At 44.5% G+C, this 21,558-nt stretch overlaps 1 long non-coding RNA gene across 2 annotated transcripts; it reads left to right on the top strand.

The window, feature by feature from the left end:
* The first annotated feature begins 78 nt into the window (after positions 1-78).
* On the top strand, positions 79-20,681 carry LOC307091451. 2 transcript variants are annotated; one of them, XR_013812737.1, is made up of 6 exons: positions 84-219; positions 12,644-13,040; positions 14,575-14,720; positions 18,974-19,080; positions 19,833-19,880; positions 19,962-20,681. It is a non-coding gene; the product is annotated as an uncharacterized lncRNA (long non-coding RNA). The 2 variants fall into 2 exon arrangements; XR_013812738.1 differs by lacking the exons at positions 12,644-13,040; positions 14,575-14,720; positions 18,974-19,080; positions 19,833-19,880; positions 19,962-20,681 and adding exons at positions 817-906; positions 1,511-2,919 and having other exon boundaries at positions 79-219.
* The last annotated feature ends 877 nt before the right edge of the window (positions 20,682-21,558 follow it).

Below are 21,558 nucleotides of genomic sequence, written 5' to 3'. Positions count from 1 at the left end.
GCCGGGAGCTGCACAGTCTCCCAACCTTAGCAGGCTCGTTGAGGCCGTCATGTTGGAGCTGTGCCGCGTCCACATCGACGAAGCCAAGACGCTCAACCGCTGGGCTGCCGTCATGAGGGACTACAAGGTGATCCAGGACTACGTGGTCCACTGTCTTGCCCTCGTGGTGAGCACCCGCATCCAGCTGTATGACGTGAATCAGCGGAACCTGTCCATGTGGTAAGTCGATGTACTTTGGCTCGCAGCACTGATGTGTGTGTGTTTGTCTTCACGATTGATATCTTTGTCGTGATCGGGGGGGGCCTCTGCCCCCCCGATGGACCCCACCCCGCTCGCCGCCGCTCCAGGCAGTAGCAACCTCTGGAGTGGGTGAGGGATAGGCCGCTGGCGCTGAGCAATCAAACCTGTCATAAAACTGATTCAGCTCAGTGGCCCTGTCCAGATCTCCCTCCACACAGCTGCTGCTCTTCTTCATACCAGTCATCGTCTTCATCGTATCCCACACTTCTCGCACATTGTGCTGTTGCAACTTCCTCTCTACCTTTCTTCTGTATTCCTCCCTAGCCTCTTTGAGCTTGACTTTGAGTTCCCCTTGTACGTGCTTCAGCTTTGCTAGGTCCCCCTCCTTAAACGCCCTCTTTTTCCTATACACGGGTATCATGTGACGTCACAGCGTAAAGCCGGCGCCATCTTTAGGACCGCACAGTGACCGAAAGTAAACGGTACAAATGCCTTCTATCTGCTGTGCCGTGGGCTGTGATAACAGTAAGTCAAAAAAAACGGGACATACGTTTTATAACATTCCCAAAAACACAGAAAGGAGACATAAGTGGTTAGCTGCCATTAAAAGGGATCACTGGACTCCGACAGAACACTCCAGACTGTGCAATGAACACTTCATTTCGGGTAAGTTAACTCCTTACCTGACGTTAGCTATCAAACCTGAGATGATACAATGACATGCCACACAAAAATGTTGATGATGACAGTGATTCACAAAATAAGATCAGTCACAATTATTTTATCTCCGCTCATCTATATTGCATTATTTGATTTTTGGTCGAGTAACATTACTTATTTCTGGTAGAGATGTAACAAGGCTACACTGGGCACGTAACTGAATTGTTCCGTTCGCGTTGCGTCTGATGTAACAATTACCTTCTGCTATGATCAGATGTGATGAAACTAGTTTTCTAAAACTATTTTTTGCGCGTTGCGAACGTTCACTTACACAGCGTAGCCCACCTGTTAGTCTCACACACGGTTCATTAATCTGTCTAAGGGACAGATACAGGAAATCTTTCCTGCCACATGCCATCACACTGTACAATAACAGCTGAAACTCATGTCATAATAATAATAAGAATAATACAGTCTCAAAGCACCTTATATGTTTTATCTGTTCACTTGCACCTTATATTTCTACTTTGCACTACAATTATACTGCTTATTTATACATTTATCTATGTATCTATCTAATGTGTCACTATATCTCATTCTACCACTGTAGGTCACAAGAGTGAGAATCCATTGCACCCCGACTATGTGCCAAGTTTGTTTGATTATCTCACACCTGAGCAACGCAAAAGAAAAAGAAATAGCTACAGCAAATTTGAGCAAATCCAAGCTGTCAAAAGAAAGAGAAGGACGCATGATGTTGGACCTGTGGCACCCTGTGATGACACCTCAGCTCAGGAGGGTAGAGGTCAGACAGCTGATCACAACTACTGTAACTCCACAGTCGATCCTGAGAGCAGTGTACCATGCTCCAATGAAGCCTGCCAAGAAACTGTGAGGAAACTGACAGAAGTGTGTACTGCACTGAGGTCAGAGGTTTATCAGCTCAGGGAAAAGGTTAGCAAGTTATCCTTCAGCCAGGAAACCTTCAAGGACAATGATGACATTGTGCAGGACTTAACTGGACTTCCATCCTTTGCCAAGCTGATGGTTGTCTTCACTTTTGTGTCAGAGTTCCTCAAGGTGGGACCTGGACTGTCTCCCTTTCAAAGCTTTTTAATGACTCTAATGAGAATGAGACTGAATTTACCACTGCACTTTGTTTCATTTATATTTCATGTGTCAAAGCCTACTGCGGGCCGATTTTTTAACAGTACATTAAATGTCTTGCATGATAGGTTGTCTAGATGCATACTGTGGCCCAGTAAGGAACAGATTCAAATTAGTTTACCCATGTGTTTCAAAAATAGTAGTTACAGAAATTGTACATCCATAATAGACTGCTTTGAAATTTTCATTGAAAGACCTAAAAACCTAAGAGCCCGAGCACAAACATATTCGCAATACAAGCACCACAATACTGCGAAGTACTTGATATCAATAACTCCACAGGGAGTCATATCGTTTGTGTCTCGTGGCTGGGGAGGGCGAGCAAGTGACAGGTACATTACAGAGAACTGTGGCTACCTGGCAAATCTGTTACCTGGTGATTTGGTCCTAGCAGATCGAGGTTTCACAGTAGGAGATGCTGTGGGATTGTACAGTGCTCATCTCAAAATACCTGCCTTCACTAGAGGTAAAAAGCAACTGCATCCAAGTGAACTTGAGTATTCAAGGGGGATAGCAGCTGTTCGAATTCATGTTGAACGGGTGATTGGTCTTGTGAGGAACAAGTACACCATTTTACAAAGCACAATACCTATTTCTCTCTGCCAGACTGCAACTCCAGGAGAGCTTACATCTCTCGACAAGATGGTCAGAGTGTGCTGTGCTCTGTGCAACATTTGCCAATCTGTTGTCCCCTCGCAATAGCATGGGTGTCACTAACATTGTTTTCCTTAGTGTCACAATTGTGTACAAATGTAAATATATCTCAATCTTTGTTTTGTTATACAAGCCTACTTTAGTTTCCTGTAAAATTGTGTCTACTAGTTTTGTGAAGTAAACTATCGTGTGTGTGTATATGTGTGTATATATGTGTATATATATATATATATATATATATATATATATATATATATATATATATATATGAACTTAGTTTGGAAATAAAAAATATTATTCATTCAAATACAAACACGTGATGTTTATTGTACATGGTCACATTGTGGTAACAATAAATGTGCAATTACAATACATACATAATACATTTTCCCATCCCATTGGCTCCCCTGTCACAGACTGGTAATACTAAACTTGTTTTCTACACTCCACACATCTCCATGTCTTAGGTACCCTGGTCAACTTAAGGCAGGTCTTGTGAAAGTGCTTTCGCCTACAGTTTCCAGATGTGCAAATTATGACATCTGTGCCTGCAGGTTGACCGCAATAGCATCCCGCTTCATGTGGCTGTTTTGTGGCTGTGGGAGTAAGGCGTGGTGCTGTATACCATTTCCCCAGCAGCTCAGGTAGCACCCCAGTTTTGATGAAATTCACCACTTTGCCGTAAGCATCGTGGAAGAAGAGAGGATCATACAAAATTCGCTGGGTGAAAACTTCCTGTGGTGTCCACACCAGGAAATCACAGTAACTCACCTCTGCAATGTGCATTTGAACCTGCACTTGAAACATGTACTTGTGGATGTGTCTCAGTGCCATGACCCCATCCTCTCCTATGCCAAGACAGAATGAGGAATCCTTACAGCTTTCAGTGAGAGAGCAGTTCCTGGTTTTGAAGGGGCATTCCAGGGGAGTTCTGGGTTGATGATGAACCCTGATGCCCTCACCTGGAAGTCGTCATGGTGGTCTTGCATCATAGCAACATAGCTTTCCCTTGCTCTGTCCTCCTTTTGTTGACCCCATCTGACAAAGATTGGAATGTAAGATGTGTATTAAAATGTGAACATGTCTATCATGGCCTATCATTTACCAGAAGGTGTTGCATTATGACAATTAAAAAGCATTGAATTACTGGCTTATAAACAAAGGCTTCACAAACTTGCAAGCACTATTGTATGCAAGCTGTAAGCCTTAGAACAAACTAGACCAATTCATTCTGCTTTATGCACGGTTGTCTAGCTTGAAATTCTCAAGAGATGCACAGTAGGCCTATGCATAGATCTCCTATGAAACTGTTCTGTAATCAATGTACCTTGTTGCCTCAGTGGAGAACTGAGAAGCACGGGGATAGCAAATTCTTTTGATCAAGGATGCAGATGTGCCTGCTCTGGCTGCCTCACTGAAAACTGACGCTGTGACTCTTCCTGCCCTCTGATCAAACCATACTCTAGATTTACTTTGCTCCCTGGTCTCCTCCTCAACTATCAAACACTGGGGGAAAAAAAGTTAGTGACACTTGACTATTTAGAGATTAACCTACCACTTATGTGTTCATATTGACTAAAACTTATTACGTTCAGGAAAATCATCCATAGGAGTACTTTCAAAATGGAAAGGCTTATCATTTATTGCACCTGAACTGATGGAAATATTAAGAGGTGTACCATTACACAGCCTGACCATTAAGGATATTACAATACAATGTAATAAAATTGAAGTAGGCCTATGGCAAACTAAAAGGAGAATGTTTATATTGTTTACCTGTTGCTTCGTTAGATGTAGATCATCAAAGACCTTGGTACTCTCAACCAGCAGCAAGGAAAAGTCCATCTCCAGCTGGGTGCTTGAGTACAGGGTGGATAGAGGAGTTGGCAAGTCCAGTTGCATCACCTTTGGGATGTACCTGTGAGAGAGAAACAAAAACAAGAAATTTTAAGTGACCATATAAAGTGTCCAGACTATTTATACTGACCAAAGAAAAAGTGTGCAGAGGCCAATATCAAAAATCCCTGTCTTTTAAATGTGACTATAGCTATAGCAGCTTGTGGCCTGGACTCCCAGCTAGGCGTCTTCGGTAGCCCGTCAGGTCCAAGCAGGTGCTGCCCGGGGTCCTCCAAGACACACACACAAACAAACAGAGCCCGTTACACTTCTGGTTTTGAAACAGTGCAGTATCTTACCTCTGGGAGTGGCCCTCAATGACAGAGAGGATAGCACTCTTCTTTGGTTTGGACTCCCGCAATTCACTGTTATGAAGCGCCTCAAAGAATGCCTGGCAGTCTTTATCTGATGGTCTGATATCAGGAAGACCAGGACCTTGATTTTGGGAGCTTGAACATGGCTCTTCTTTATGAGAGAAACTGATGTTGCAGATCTCTTCATATGGAACCCCTCTGACAGAGTTCATACTAGTCTGAGCCCAAGCACAGGGCTTCTCCGTGCAAGCCTGCCCGTTTTTTATATCAGCAGCAGCCAACACAGAGTACAGAAGAGCTGCTGCATGAGAGCAGACCTCTCCTAGGCCTGCCTTACAGGTGCAATGAGCCATGAGTACTGTCCCATCCTCTTGGACTGTGATCCAGGGATGTGTTGGGGTCACTGAAAGGTTTTGTGAATGCTTCACCTTTAGTTTGGAACACAAATCGGGAATTATACGTTTAGCAATATAGCCAGATCAATGATGTTTAAGTTATACATAGCATTATCTAAGTAGGGTGGCCTTTTCCTTCACATCAAAAAGGAGGACACTTTGCATACATGGGGTCACGCAAGAAGATATTTGTTTGGTATGATCCGGTTTTAAATTTTAATATGTTTTTACACCAGATTAAATAAAGGTGCATACACATACCACATAGCTAATAATTAATATACAATATATAGCTCATGACAAAGAGCACTTCAAATTCAGATTACATAGGTCTAATAAACATCATACAGAAATTGGTCTTAATGTTTTTATCTGGACAGTGATACACTCAAAGATAAAAGACCCAACGCAGAAAGACATCGGTTATATATGTAATATGTTTTCGCTAACAAACGTAAGGTCAGTTTTAAAAAAAGAAACACCATTGGCAATTGTTAATTGTTATCCTAGCCTTGAAGTAAACACATATCTTACCTTTCCTGTAAAAAGGAACAGCTTCTTCATCTCCAGATGATAAACTCAAGGATCATTCACCCATCCTGATTTAAAATACATGTAAGCTTCCGTGCTTTTGTATGCCTTGAGGGACTCCCCGGTGTATGGAGAAGGATTGTGGACAAGGTATATGTAAATGTCGCCAAAAGAAATGTTTGGCAAGATAACGACCGATTTCAGCGGGGTCAGTAATTGATTGGGAAGTAAATATGGATCAAAACTTAAAATATCAATTTTTTGGGAATAGCGTTGCATTTCTTCATCAGATAGATGAGAGATCATCTGATTAACGGTAGCCAACGCCATTTCACCTGGACTCGGTTGTTGGCGCTATGGTCCTAAAGATGGCCGTCACAACAAAAAGGTCACGTGATTGATACCCATGTATTGAGAAGGGCCGTGACATTGCTGGTTATCCAAGACTTGTTTTTTGGAAAGCAGCATACAGTTCTCGTGGGAACAGCAATGTCCATACAGAAGTTCAGGTAGTCGGTAGTGCAGTGTGACCCCCTCTCAGTCCTCACCATGTGATTGTTGGAGAATATTCCAGTCTGTTCTTTCAAAGCAGTCCCTCAGGGCCTCCTCTGTCTCGGGGGACGACTTCCTGAAGGTGCTTGTGGTAGTTGATTCTCTGCGGACACATGGAAAGTGCAGTGGTTGTAGGAAGACCAGGTTGTGATCTGATCTCCCAAGTGGTGGTCGGGGTATGGCAGTGTAAGCGTCCTTTATATCGGCATAGAGAAGGTCAATTGTTCTGCTCTGTCGTGTGGGGCAGTTAACAGACTGACGTCACACGTGACTTCAGCCAGACCTCTTAGTGGAACTTAAACAATGACAATGATAGCATGTGAAAATCCCCTTTGCATATGATGTAGTACGGTCTGAGGCTAACCGTTACCAGCTCAATGTCTGGGCAGCAAGTTACCTCGTTCAGTGCAATCTCACATATCTGTTGTGTATGTTTTTTGTTATTATTCTCACACACACAAACGCACCAGCACAAACACACACACACACACACACACACACACCCACACAAACACATACACACACACACACACACACACACACACACACACACACACACACACACACAGGGGGAGAGAGGGAGCGAGAGAGAGAGAGAGAGAGCGTTTGTGTGTGCACACACACAAGTTTGCCTAACTGAAAGAGTTCCCCCCGCCCCCGTGGAATCCTGCCAGTGTAGCACAATGTTGTAGACAAGAACTCATGCTGCCACTGGCAAGTTCCGCTTTGAAGTGCATACAATAATAGTGTGATATAAGTGAGGACTACGTTTATAACATGATCTTACATACTAGTTGACGGTGCCCAGGGCCCCTTAGATGTCCTGTGCCCCTGGGCAAGTGCCCTGTTGCCGTAATGGTTAATCTGGCCCTGAGCAGGAGCAGTACGTCGATACGTGGCAGATAAAATGGGGCCTTATAAACTGATTCACCGGAAGTCAACATATTGTAGCGACTACGGGGTTGGTCGCCGTGTTCAGGTTGCCGAAAGGGATTCTGGGAGGGGTCTTCCCTATCTGCTTGGACCTTTAGGGCGTTGGAAAGGCGATTTGGCCAGCAGGTGTTCAGCTACCAGAGCCGGGAGCAACTGGCCAGCCGCCGCCGCCAGAAGGGAGAGCGCCTGGGGCCCTACCCAGTTGGTGCAACCGGCCCCTGACCCTCGGTGCGGCTCTAGACGAGGCAGAACGGGCTGAGGTGGACCTTTCCCGCTGACCTAGCCAGGAGCCTTCCTCAGAGGAAGATTGCCAGCGCCAGTCTGCTCCGGCCGAACAATGAACACTGTCGTTGTGGTTCCCGGGTGGACGCGGCGGGGGTAGTCCAGCCGCGTACAATGTCAGTGGTGTTCCAGTCCGGGCAGGGCAAGGACCGGAGGGCAAGGAGTGTCGGCCGCTGGGGCTGGTCGAGGACTGTGGATGGACGGGGCAGCGTCCCATCCATCTTTATCCCAGCCGCCGGCGTTGCCGTCGTCGGAGGGCGGTGGACGATGGGGTCCCCGATCGGCGCTCCAGCGGGGGGTGTTGTCGGGGACCACTTCCATGGTAATTATTTTGATATTGTAGCGAGCAGCAAGGGAAGGATGAGACGGGTTCCGCACGGCAGAACCTGGTGTGGGCCCCGATGGAGGTGGTCCTCAACCACACCCCCAGGGCTCCTGCTCCCCCTGGGGTTTGGCAGAGGGGGTACTATGCTGCCCCCTATTGGAGACGGGCGTCTCAGACTGCGCCGCCGCTGGGCAGCCACCGGCAGGTATACAGGGTCAGCATCCACTGTAAAAGTCGATTTTTTTAGAAATGATGTGTGTAGCCTGCGTTGGAGAAAGGCCTCGATTTTGATAGGTGGATAGCTAACTTCAAACCAATGCATCCAATTATACATATTTTTCATTTTATATAATTTAAATATATAAAAAAACTGACAAAGGCAGACACACAGAGACAAACACACTGGTTTAATAGTAGGCTAAATGCTGTTTGTGTGATTTCCTTCCACCTCCTGGCGAAGAGGTGCACTTTCTCTCATAGACAGGACATTGTCTTATATAATTAAAAGCCATTTCTAAGAAGTTAATTTATTTTTTATACTTTATACTTGCTCGTTATGACTATAACAAGCGAGTATTGCTTGTTATAATCACATTAGGTTCAGCTAGAGTTTACTTGAAGACAACTCACGGCTCAGCTAGAGTTTACTTGAGGACAACTTACGGTTCATGTGAGGACACACCAGCTAGGTTCATGTAATGTCATAAGTGAGCGTTTAGAAGTCGGCCACGGCCAAATTACCCTCCTCCTCCTCTCCCCCTCTCAGCCTCTTCTCCTCCTATCCACCTCCTCTATCCCTCTCCTCCTCCTCCCCCCTCTCCCCCCCTCCCTCACCTCCTCCTGCCCCTATCCTCTCTTCCTCCTCCTCCTCTCCCCTCCTTCTCCTTCTCTCTCCCTCTCCTCCTCCTCCTCCCCCTCACAAATGCTCTATCATTTGCGAAACTCATGGTAACTAATGAGCAGTTTTCCATATCTGTTACATTTAGTTCCCCCATACCAATGTGTTTCTGTGCTGCTCTTATGATTTTAATTCTGTCTTACTCGATGTTTGGGCAGAACAGTTGATCACTTCCGCTAAGAAAGCTACAAACTTCTCATTATCCACTGCAATATATGTTGTATTTGCATCCCTTCCATTTAGTTTAATTTCCTGAGAATTCCAGTGCCGTTTCTGTACTGGTATTCCAGGGCCAACTCCTGATTGTTTCACCGTATCCTTTTTAGCATTAACTTGTTTAATTGCTTCAGCATATGTTACCTTTTCCTCCACTTTAATTCTTTGGAGCTCTGCTTCGCGTTCATGCGCCTAACACCCTCCAAAATCACAACATTTAACCCTGGCACCTTCCTTACAGTTATCGTACTCATGATCCTCCCATCCACATCTGCCACATCTTGCTTTCCCTCTACATATTGCTGCTAAATGCCCAAATTTGTGAAATTTAAAGCATCGAAGTGGTGGGATGTATTGTGGCCCCCCGGCACGGTGAGCGAACCGCCACCTCAAACAGCACAAGATTCTCTTAATTTCTTAAGCCACAAAGGCACTTTTAATAATACAAAACAAGGATCTCTCACTTAAAAGAACAAAGAGACACAGGTTTTCCTCACACCCAAGCCAAGAGATCCCTGAATGCACCTTGGAGCAGGCTATTTAAGGTCTGCTCTCCCACTGGCCCTTAGGTGCTCTGCATCAAGTTGACTGGCAAGGGCCGGGTTGCCTCACTCCTCCACCCTTTGATGAAGCCTCGGGAGGAGCGGCGGTCCTGCACGTACCGTGGCGGCTTCTGCTGCCAGCGTGGCTCGTTTTGCGGCGTCGTCTATCGCGGCCTCGACTCACACGGCCTCGTCTCTGGCGGCCTCGTCTCACGTGGCCTCGTCTCACGCGGCCTCGTCTCACGCGGCCTCGTTTCTGGCTGCGTCGTCGATCACTCCCAATGATTGTCCGTAGCACGGTCGAGTTGCCCGCATTCTCCACCAAATGTGGCAACCCGGCACGGTTAGCGAACCGCCACCTGAAACAGCACATAATTCTCTTAAGTTCTTAAGCCACAAAGGCACTTTTAATAATACAAAACAAGGATCACAGCCTGGTTCCGCTTGGTGGAACCACAACGGCTCTCTCTGTCCTGGTCAAAAAAAAAGCCAAGGAAAGAATAATTGTGCCATGACATACACCTATAATAAACCAATAATGTAAATTGTTTGTAAACAGATTTTCATTTATTACAAAGCAAAAATTAAATAGCCAGGGAATGGCCATTATTACTCACAAACAGGCAGTCAGCTATGCCTACAGTGCAAGTGCAACATCTCCAGGGTGGAACGCATTTGAATTAGCCTTACATACAAACAAGTTTTAAAACTATTTTACAATTAAGGGAGCCATACATTTAATCTCTGCACACTTGAGATTGTGAACCTGGCTCTGGCTCTGCATTAGCAGAGCTTGTTCTGCTAGTAAGGGCACTGGCAGACTGGCTGGTCATGGCAATTGCAGTTGGTTGGCTAGTGGTGGTAGATGTAGCAGCAGTTCCGTTGACTCACTCAACAAGGCCCGGGGGCTGCAGCCCTTAAAGCCCATTTTCTTAATCCGGCCCTGAATATGTCTCAATAGGGCACCTCAATTATATGCACGGGTTGTGTAATTCATCCCTCATACCTGAAAGAGCCCCCTCAATCAAATATAATGGCATATTATAGGTATATATATTGAAGGTAATGTTTTCCCGCTCCATAACACTGAAGCTCAACTCTCTCCCTTCCCTCCCCTCTGCCCCCACGAACACTGGACTCTGATATATATATAGCTTATACTTCTATATACTATCAGGCTTCTGAATGGCTCAGTGGAGATGTATGTATGTACAATAGCCTCAGTATAAAGTGCATTCCAGAGACCAAACTGATGCACAAATGTTTAACATAACTTTTTACAACGAATTTCTTCACAGAACTTGGTGGCTACAGGTCAATTATTAAATATTTCTACATGAATAGTAGCCAGTCAATTATCTTTTGACTGCAACAGTGAAATAAAGCAGACAGCTAGGGAAGCCTTAACTTAGAGCCAGAGAATCTTTTGAATACCAAAATGGGAAATGATCACCAGCCATGAAGCGGGAAATGTGTGTGGATTGAGTAGCAGTAAACCATCATGTTTATTGTTTCACAATCAACAATATCATCTGTGTGCTGTGTGTGCTTTTCTCGTCGCCCGCTGACTCATAATCCGTCCCCACAGACAGCCACGCCCAGCCTCCCAGTTATTTGCTACGGCCTCTCGTTCTCCTCACTTGCCTGCCTGCCACTCTCCACTCAACAGCCCAACCCTCCTTACCTGTTTGCGCTCAGCTGCCTCTCATCTCTTATCAACCCAGTATATACTCTCTTGGCTGCACTGTTGCATTTTTCAAAGTCAAGATCATGTAAATTGTTTCACAATCGACAATATGATCACCTGTGTGCTGTCTGTATTTTTTCTCTTCGCCCGCTGACTCATAATCCGTCCCTGCGTGTGTGTGTGTGCGTGTTTACCCGCTGCAGGCAGGGTGCTCTCTGCTCAGTCCATTTTCAGCCTAGAGGAGCTCATCTTCTCCACTGTTGAATGCAATAGTATAATTGTATAGTTAGTTTAATTGTCTCGAGACAAATGCAGACACATAATACAGTGTGTCTGATGCATTACATAATAATACTTGTAGCTGACGCTTATTTGCATTACCTTTCCAAAAAACGGAACTTGGGGCAAGGCCGAACCTTGCGACGGCACAGGGCCTCGGCCGATAGAGAACTGCAGATTCATGTCTATACGGATTGTTTTTTGTCCAAAATGTTTGGAGAATAAAATAAGCTGTATTTACTTTTTTATTACACACACATTGTATTGTGAATGTAAATTCTATTTTTTCTTTTGAGTTGCCCTAATATCAGTGTCGACGGGTTGGGGCATTTGGGGGCCGTGCCCCCCCCCCCCCTTTTAGCTATTCTTTTAATATTAAATGTGCAAACTGTAACTGAAATAAAATAAAATAAATGAACGGGGAAATCGCGTAATTTTGGTTGTGCATGCATAGCAGGTTAGGCTTGGTCAATGCTCATTGGTTGCCGAGTAAATTTGTTACATTTGATTCTGCAATGCGCAGAATCCTGGTTTGAATCGAAAATAATATGGTAGACAGTTTGTCCGCCTATATCATAGACAGTTAGCCTAATTATCAACAAAAAATGGTTTTACGAAAATTGCTTAGCCTTGACACGCAAATGCACAAGTGAATGGACGGACACAGTACTTAGACGTTTCAGCAGCAGTACTCGTCGCCTTCTAACGGTAAGCCGTTTTTTAATTTCCCCTTTTGAAGCCAGCCCTGGCTTTCTGTGTATGGCCTTACGTAATTTCTTCCTGGCGTTTGGCTTGTCACATAGGCTACTTGCTGCTCGAATGCGTGCCTAGTGTCAGCCGACCCGTTCTGTTACTTATGTTGTCCAGGGATGTTTTTGTTGATTGTGGAGGCTGTTGTCTAAACCAGTGGCAGGCCTACTTAATGGGTTTTTTTGGCGAGTATCCGGATCCAGCTCTTAGATGTGAATCAGCGGACCCTGTCCATGTGGTAAGTCCATATACTGTGGCTCGCAGCGCTGAGTGTCGTCATGATTAATCTCTTTGTCATGATAAATAATGCATTGTTTTTTAGTTCTTTTTTAGGCTCATCCAGAGGAGCAAGGAGAAGATAAGGGACACCCAGTCCGACGGGTGAACACTGTGGAGCAGTGGCTCATAGAACTGAAGCGCAGAGAGCGCGTGGGCCCACCGACGCCCCGAGTTTTTATTTTACACTTCCAACTTGGCCTCTTTTGTCTATCAGGGTGACTCATCAAGCTAAGACAAAAGGTCAGGGCAGCTGGCCTCCGGAATGTCTCCCAGAGGCGTGCAGATGTACAGGTGTAGGTGAAGGTTCACCTCCTTCCCTAACCCTAACCCAAGGTACAAATAGATGTGTGAAACTTCTCTAAACCACACTTCGATGGAAGCCACTCGGGAGACCGGCACCCTCGGAGGGCAGCCTGAGCCAGAGGCCGTGGAGCCAGAAGGTGTGTATCTATCTTGCTAAATTGTTTTGAATCTGTGTGTACCAGTGCGTGTGTGTGCGTGCATCCATTTCATTTCACCTAGACTAAAAGAGTTCTATATTGCCTTGTGTTGTGTCCGACAGCGCTGCTGCTGCCTTTTATGTACTCTAGTAGTGGTAGTGTGTGCATTAGTTGCTTATGTGTTCGTATATACGTGTGTGTGTGTGTGTGTGGGGTGGTACCCGCTCCTCGATGTCTAGGGGTTCAAAGTACGTATCACACTTCAAAGTCGGGGTTAAGCCACACACGGCATTTATTAGAAGGATCCTTCACCATGGGGAACACATGCACTCTACATAGGGTCTCCGTGAGCCTCTATTCGGTTGGGGTCTCCAGCGCTTCCCCCGTGCCACTCGCTGACCTTCTCCCGTTCTGGTGCTCCTTTTAAGATGGCTCCTGGGCTTTTTCCTCCCTCCGGCCAGGTGTCCACTATCTCGCTGATTGGGGGGAGAGAAGTGATGCTCTCTGTCGCCGGTTAGTGGGTGGCGGCAGTACACGCCGTCCACCACTGATCCTCAGACCCGCCCGGGCCGAGGTTTAAGGGGCGGGATGCCACAGTGTGTGTGGAATTTGTGTTGATAAAAAAAATACATAATAATGTATAATGATGTTTATGTTTGCTTCTCGTGTATTATGTGCGTAGGTACAATCATTTGTGAGACCTCTCACTCTGTGTGTGTGTGTGTGTTATAATATTTGGAATTTTTGTTATGCGCTTTATTATGTGGATGTGTGTGTTCATAGGCTTTAGTAATTATGTATAGTTGATTGGTATCCTTTTTGGGTGTGATAGAGGTACGCACATTTTCCACATTCTCTTTCACACAAATACACACACACAGAAACAAGCACAACCAAAATTCACATGGGCAACATATACATGCATATACCGTAGGTAGTAAATTCATGTTTTGGTTTGTATATTTTTCTACATAGATATATTTCTATATCTCATATTTTTTTATTGACAAAGAGTTCACTTACAGTACACACACTTATTTCACACATACGCTAAATACAATCTCTCTCTCTCTCTCTCTCTCTCTCTCTCTCTCTCTCTCTCTCTCTCTCTCTCTCTCTCTCTCTCTCTCTTTCTCTCTCTCTCTCTAAGCATGGCAAAGAGTGTTGGTGAGAGGCGGGAGGTGTGGGTTAGACAGGCACCGAGGCAGTGGTAACCTCTGGAGTGGGTGAGGGATAGGCCGCTGGCGCTGAGCAATCAAACCTGTCATAAAACTGAGCTGGTGTGTCCTCACATGAACCGAAAGTTGTCCTCAAGTAAGGAGTAATGTTGAAGTATTATGTCCATGCAGGCTCATTCGATCTAAATAGCATAGCACAGTTAAGAGTGCTCTCAATATTAATACATAATAATAATAAATAAAAATCAAACAGAGTAAAATGATCTGAAACGAAATATATATCACATTAGATTACCACAGAACATCCGTACCTTCGAGAAGGATTCCCAAGAAACCTCTTCTCTCGTTGAAAGCAGACGGAGAAAGGGTGCTGCGACAGGAAGACACGTCTGATGGCCCACTGCTCCACCCTCATGCCGGGCGTGCCATCCAGTTGGGCATGTGCACGGGCAGCGAACTACTCAACGCAACAAACAAAAAAACTGCAAAAAATAGTTCCTCAGTAAGTCATAGTCTATTTTTTATAATGTGATTGCCACATTAACTATCTATAGTTTATGTAGGCTTTCCGAATATTTTTGATATTTTTGTATGGAAATTAGTTTGAGCTAAAGCTGACTCCAGTAACTTTGTAGACCTAGTTGATGTTTGAATTGAGCGGTATGAATGCTGGGATGTTAAAGGCTTGGAATGTTAGATATTCGCTGAAACTTAAAACTTGACCATTCATTTGTTAGATTTTGATTAAAAGTAATTTCAGTATTGATCCACTCCATTGGTCAATCCACTCAATATTGGAGAGGATTTGACAAACATTGGTTTGAAAATAATAGTTTGGAGTGCCGCTGCTTAACGAATCAAATAATAGAATCAGTTCACAAATAAAAAAATAAAAATTAATTGATTGATTTATTTATTTATTCATATTGATTAAAAGGTAAAAAAATAATCGGTGCGAAATAGCTAGTTGTGCATTGGAAAATGCTGCTCTTATGGAAGATTTGAACCATCGTCCGGATTCAAAGGAAGATGAAACCGCAGTAAATCGGGCGAGTCAAGGACGAGAAAAATTCATACCAAAATGACACCTACAAACGCAACCCAACTTATACACTACACGCATTACAAATAATTAAGTACATACAGAGGGACTTGTTGGAAAAAATACTTTTATTAACACTGCAAAATAGTAACCATTTACTCTCACTGTGTGTGTGTGTGTGTGTGTGTCTGTGTGTAACTGAATCAGCACTGCTAAAAGTGTTGCTGCTGTTAACCACACGCTCTGCATGCCTCTTGTTACGGTTGCGGACCGACGCCCCGCCCTCATGGGTAAAATCCTCCGTTTGTCGATGGCTATGCAGATGACCATGTGTTTTGCCCCGCATGTGATTTGTTAACCATTATGTTAATTTTGATGTGCCTTTCCCCGGACGTGATTGGTTGCTGCATCGGAAAGCCGAGGATCCGAGGAAGCTTAAAGACGGGCGAGCTCAACATTCGCGGCAGCTTGTCTCGGATTTGCAGCTTGCCATTTAGGTCTAGAAATGCTTTCCTTTGTTACTTGATTGAGGCTCTTGTTAGATACTTGGGAACTGGGTCTAGGGAAAGTTTGTTAGACATTATCGAAAACCGACACGCAGTTACTCCTTTGTTTAGGAACACTAGGCGCAGGGGTGCTGTTCCACTCGTGTATTTTGGGGAGCTTTTCTTTGGTTATATTCATTTCTTTGATTTGGACAGCACCCAATGGCCCTTTTCCTTTTGTAGTTTTGCCTCCTCTGTTTGTGTTTCATTGATTACCCCAAGATCCGGGTTGAATAAACGACTTTAAGTTAACCAAAGACATCTGGTTTTATGTTGCCACCCCTTCCCCTAGCGGGGGACGTAACACTGAAACACAATATCTGTTTGTTATGCAAATGATACCCACATTTATATGCCACTCAAACTCAAAGATTCCCAATCAGTTCACCGACTGTCTTAATGACATCAAATCATGGATGTCAGACATAAATCAACAGTCAATATTAGAGTTTGAGGTAATACGGTTCAAAGGACTGAGGACGCAGTAGGCCATCTGTACCGTGCCTGAGTACGCTTGCCCATAAAGTCTAGATCGTTTGGCTAATGTGAGCACGCCATCCTTACTCAAGTACAGTTAAAGTCGGCTCATTAGCCTCTGTACCGTGGCCTGAGCACACCTCTCCGAAGTATACTTAAGGCCACGGAATTTAACTTGAGTACGGATGGCGTGCTCACACTGGGCCATCTGTACCGTGCCCGAGTACGCTTGCCCCTAAAGTCTAGATCGTTTGGCTAATGTGAGCACGCCATCCGTACTCAAGTACAGTTAAAGGGGGCATATTATACCACCAGGTGTGAGTGTGATCAGCCTTACAAGTCTATATGACATCACTAGTGGGTGTGTCCACCTAGATCTGATAGATCAGTCTACCAGCCTACCCAGTGGAATGAAGTAAACGTTGGTCATCTATTCAGCACTGATCTAGTTGGACACGCCCACTAGTGATGTCACACTCACACCTGGTGGTATGATATGTCCCCTTTAAATTCCGTGGCCTCAGTACACTTCAGAGAGGTGTGCTCAGGCCACGGTACAGATGCTAATGAGCCAACACCCGCACGGACACGCAACCTGAGCTACAAGAGGCAACCGTACTCAGGCCCAGTTGAGATTGCCTAGTGAGAGCGCAGTAACGCAGTAGTAGTGTGGGGGGGGGGGGGGGGGGGGGGGGAACCTTATATCTTTTCCCTTAATTGAAAGATTGTACATTTGTATGGCCCTGAGGCAAGGCAAGGCAAGGCACATGTATTTGTATACCGCGGGTAGGCAATTCAATGTGCTTCACACAAAAACAATGAAAAAATTAAAATATGTAACCATACACAATTTTTGCAATAATAAAAGTAAAATGTAAAATGTATATACAACGAACACCGACAGCAAAGAGTCCATTTAAATGTAAGCAAAAAAAAAAGAAAAAAACATATCAAGACAATGTGCATTAAGCGCAGAAAGCATCTGAAAAGAGTTTGGTCTTTACTCTAGTTTTAAATGGTGACAGTTGGGGCGTTTTTGAAGGTCTCTGAAGGCTGGTTCCAGAGATGGACGTCACGCCATAGTGGCTAAAAGCTGCTTTACCCTGCTTTTTTCTGACAGTTGGTTTCAGTAGTAATTGCTTGTGTTGTGATCTAAGGGACCTTGTTTGAGGATATTGTTAAACATGTCATGTAAGTAGTTTGGCCCAACCCCCTTCAAAGACTTAAAAACAAGCAGAAGTGCTTTAAAATATATTCTGTAGCTAATTGTGAGCCAGTGCAGGGACTTTAAGATTGGGCTGATGTGATCTCTTCTTTTTGTTTTAGTGAGGGCCCTGGCTGCATTACTCACTACTCATCTGAAGTGGTTTTACACTGTTTTTAGGAAGTCCTTTGCACATTGCTGAGGACAAATGACTTCCTCATTCTGTCAGTTCTTTTTTCTTGTAGAGTGCTTCAGTGTCTGACCAGTCCAGTTTATTGTCCAGGTGTATACCCAGATACTTGTATGTGTTTACCATGTCCAAATTGACCCCCTCAACGGAGACTGAGGGGACTAACGGGCTTAGACCTATGGAAACCCACCACCATCACCTTGGTCTTAGCAGTGTTGAGTTGTAGGCGGTTGAGTTTGCACCATTGCACAAAGTCCTCCCCCAGGCTCCAGTACTCCCCCCCCCCCCTGCTGTTCCCTAATACACCCCATAATCGAGTATCGTCTGTCATGTTGTGTACATTGTTGTTGCCACCGTGAGTGTGAGCGTTATGTGCGTTGGTCCACACCATAACGATGGTGTGTTATTAAAGGCAGTTCCCTTGTTGTGCGGTGTATGGGGCGCAGAACTCCAGTCAACTGTTAAACCTGGGCTCCCGTCTCCTCCTTCCCGTGCTGCTCGCTACAATATCAAAATAATTACCAACCAAGTTTCTAAAGTATACAGGGTCAAAATCCACTGTAAAAACAGACAGTTTCTACAATTCTCTGCTCTTTCCTACATTATCAATTGCTTATGTCATGTTGATCAAAATGTATTGTAATGGGTCTCTATTGAATAGTCTCACCACCACAACATTTAGGCAGAAGGAAAATGTGTGAAGTGTTAGATCAACCAACGGGGGGTAAATGTTTGCTCAGCTTGGAAAGCCAGTCTGTCGAGTGCTTACGTGTGTCATTGTCTTCATGGGTGTTAATATATTTGCTATTTGTACAAATTGTTTTGAGAAATGCATTTACTGTTTTGCAAATGTTGAGAATGATTCGAGAAATGTACCAAAGCGAGTGAGAAAATCTTTAATAATCAAAGCTGACAACACTAATCGGAAACCACACCCTTAACATCTAGCTATGATAATTGGTCTCCTATCAAGGTTTAAAATCTACTCTTCAAACAATGAAGATCATGATGAACAGAGTGTGTAAACAGAGGCAACACCCAGTTCATTACATTCATAATACTGCCGATGCAAGTGCAATTTGGCTAATAGATGTTGACTCAGTTGAAAGTAAATAACATGAATCTCTTCGAGATTGACATAGATTTTTCTTTCAGGTGGTTGATGGGATGTTAATATTCGTATTATTTACATTAATTCAAGGTCTTTCAGGTTATTTTCTTTTTTGCTTTTTGAGTTTACTCACATAAACTCAAAGAGCATCCTTTGACCTTTAACCCCTGTGTGTTGCCCCGGCAGGCTGGTGTGTCTGTTCCTGAAGAGGGGTGCTGACTAGAAAGCCAAGGACAGGTACCAGAAGGACCCAATCGGCATCAACGTGGAGAACGCCAACGCTGTGTCACCCTGTGAGTCCTGAGGGAACCCCTTTATAAACCGTGGTGACCCATTGAAAGGACAAATGACGCAGATTAACAGCATTGATATGTGAGACTCAATATGGTGACCATGACTGTGATGACAGAAGCAGTCGTATTTGTCTTTAGCCCATTTGTGCCGGCTGCTGCGCGGCGCAACATTGTATCTACTAGATACAATGTTGCGCCGCGCAGCAGCCGGTACAAATGGGTTAAAACGCTATTCTGTGAATAGCAGATTGGGGTGTTAGTGGTTGATTGATTGGACCCATTATCAATCAATTTGTATTCGTTTACCATGTTAAGCTGAGCACTGCCTCTTTTGTTTTTTTTAACAAAGCAAAGGGCTTCCTGCTTGTAAGGCTTAGGTTTTAGTTTGGCATTGAACATAGTTGTATAACATGAACTTCTCCTCTCGCTGCTATATATCCATTCTTCCATTGTGGCCCTGTATTAAGTGTGTATTTGTTTGTGTGTCTGTGTGTGTATGTGTTCGGTTTTGCATGTACGCATGTGTGATGCATAAACAACAGTGCAGAGCTGAAGGAGGGGCCTGACTTGGATAAAGTATTTCTGTCGTTTGGTAAACTACGACAATGTGTTTGCTTTTGTTTGGCCTGAGAAGAAATGTACCCTACTGCTGGTCAGTGGACCATGTTGCTGTGCTTTTTAATGGTGTTTGTATGTATGTGTGTGTCCTTGCACCGGTTATGCCTTTGTCCCACTGTCGCTGAGATGTCCAGCTGGTCTCAAGCGCTTGTGAAATTGCGCCCCCTGCTGTACCCAAAGAGGTAATGTTGCATGTGATGAGAGAGAGCGCTCAATCCCTCCCCCTGCTCCTCATCCTCTCCTCTCTCTTCTGTGGTCCGCAGGGGACGCGACGTACCAAGACATCTTCTGGGATTTCTCGCACCAAACCACTGACCAGTTCACACAAAGAAGGAAAAGGATGGTGGGCTCCCAAGGGAAATGGCTTCTGAGGGAAAAGAAGCAGTTGATATGTATGACAGGTCTGGTATGACTTGTTACGGCCGGGATACCGCCCATCACCCTCCGCCTAAAGAAATTCCTTCTAACAATGTATTTTTGTTGTTGATTAATTTTATGCTGGCTTTTTTTTTTTTTACTGTCAATTGATGTTAATAATTTTAGTCTATGCTTAATCTGATGACAGGTTTCAAGCTAACAAGAGTTATGAATGGTTTCTTCTCCACATAATGGACAACACCATATAAGATTTCATGATTTTGTAAATAAGTTAAAGACTACAAACATGACCACTTTGCCATTTCCGCTAAAACCAAGATAGACCAATTTACCTGGGTAAATTAGTACATGTAGGCGTGGCTTATTTACCATTCCGCCCACTCCCAAAATAATAATAAGTTTGTTTACCTGTGTTCGAGAGATCCTTCATGAACCACCTCCAGAACGCAAGCTCGTTTACCTTGTGTCTCTGTTAGAATAAACCACGTGTTGAACATTTACCTCTCCGAGTCATACCTAGCCCGAGACGACCATACCACAAAGAATCAAAATAGTTTTTCATCACCATGCCTCAGCAACAATAAGAATTGTTTATCAGATGAACAAATAAAATGCTTGATCCTTTTACTACGTCTCGGGGTTTCTTGTTTCCGGTGGATTAATGTCAGCGGTTGGATTTGATTACACCGCCGGATGGCAGTCTGCAGACGAGCAGCCCCTCGTTGCCCGAGTAGCGTCCAGCACATGGGCTTTTTGGTAGGACGGTCGGTGACGTTGTAGACACGAAGAGCGACCAAAGGATGCTATATCTTTCAAGCCAGGTAATGGTGAGATCTTTTTAAATTTTGTGTTTTACTAATACAACGGACAAGAAAGGTGGAGCCCAAGGAGATGCTTTTGGGCCTTGTATCAGAGGCGTTATTGGAGAGGCAACAGCAGGTGTAGCTCATTGAGAGTGTTCTCTACATGCCAGTGCCCGTAATGAAATAATGACATAGCCGGTGTACAGAACTACTATTTAACGCTTTAACATTCACGCTGTCGTGTTCTTTTAGAAAAGGTAATCGAATCAGGATCGCTTTTAACTCACTTAATTTGGTAAAGTTTCACTATGGTAACTATGAAGCAAAGGGAGGGCAATTGTATATGCACGCGTGGAGATGCTTAGCTGGTCACCTAGGGGACGAACCGCCTGTAGAGTCTTGTGTCCTCCCACTTGCGGGCTGTTTGGATACGGAGTAGGCGTGGCCTATATGACGTAGTACGTGCTCTGATTGACTGGTTTTGAGAGTGCGCCTCCCGTTTTCATCATGTTTGATGGTGCTGCCATCTTGTGGCTATGTGCCGTTATTACAGCTTATATGTTCGGTCCTGCTCCCCTTGTGGCTATGTGCAGTTATGGCAGTTTATAGGTTCGGTCCTGCTCGCCCTGTTGCTTTGTGCAGTTATGGCAGCTTATATGCTTTTTTGCGTGTCTAGTTT

The sequence above is a fragment of the Pollachius pollachius genome (genome assembly GCF_949987615.1).
Source record: "Pollachius pollachius genome assembly, chromosome: 20".
NCBI lineage: Eukaryota > Metazoa > Chordata > Actinopteri > Gadiformes > Gadidae > Pollachius > Pollachius pollachius.
This window is presented reverse-complemented; position numbering and strand designations above follow the sequence as displayed.